The sequence below is a fragment of the Fulmarus glacialis genome, unplaced genomic scaffold (genome assembly GCF_000690835.1).
Source record: "Fulmarus glacialis isolate BGI_N327 unplaced genomic scaffold, ASM69083v1 scaffold11101, whole genome shotgun sequence".
Classification (NCBI taxonomy): Eukaryota; Metazoa; Chordata; class Aves; order Procellariiformes; family Procellariidae; genus Fulmarus; species Fulmarus glacialis.
This window is the reverse complement of record NW_009194778.1, coordinates 86,834-87,704: the sequence shown is the minus strand read 5'-3', so window position 1 is coordinate 87,704 and position 871 is coordinate 86,834.

The window sequence follows — 871 nt, the reverse complement described above, 5'->3', positions numbered from 1 at the left end:
TCCCTAAGCGCCTCATCTACACGTCTTTTAAATACCTCCGGGGATGGTGACTCAACCACTTCCCTGGGCAGCCTGTTCCAAGGCCTGACCACTCTTTCAGTAAAGAAGTTTTTCCTAATGTCCAGTCTAAACCTCCCTTGGCGCAACTTGAGGCCATTTCCTCTCGTCCTATCGCTTGTTACTTGAAATATAATGATGCATAATGCACGTCTCTGAGTTGTTGGAGGGAAGTTTCTGAGAACAGTATGGCTGCCTTGGAGGCCATTAGCTGTAATATAGACCTCAGGATGTAAAGTGCTAGCTGAGGAATTCCTTCAAAAGTCAAATTCTTGAGTTACTAATTATTGCCTATGAATTACGAGTGCTAGGTGTCTACGTATGATTGAAGTATGTTGTAGAATGAAGATAAATAGCATATGAACAAAGAGCCCAAAGTAAATAGCTTGTTGCTGTATGAGCAACTCCAAGTAAAGAGGTCCATTAAATAGACAAAATTTTTGAAAACGAAATGCAGCAAATGCCAGAATATTAGTAACGATAAAGTTTCTAGAAATCTTACCACTTGAACCAGTGAAACTGCTTGTTTGCCCTTTTCAGTGGCAATCGGCAGTTGAAGTAAAAATAAATAAAACAAGCAAACAAATAAAGTTACACCTGAGCCAGATCCCAAGGATCCATATCTTTTGGTTTATATTGGTTACTTCAGTTGATGGTCTTCTTCCACCGGAAGGATTTTGATTAATACCTGCAGGGGGGCATTTTCAGTTTTTTTATGCATTCACTTCTTTTCCATCTTCATGTTCAAAAACTGAAAACTGACATACATGGTACTGTACTGATGAGTGCTCATTACCAAGAGAAAAGGGAAATA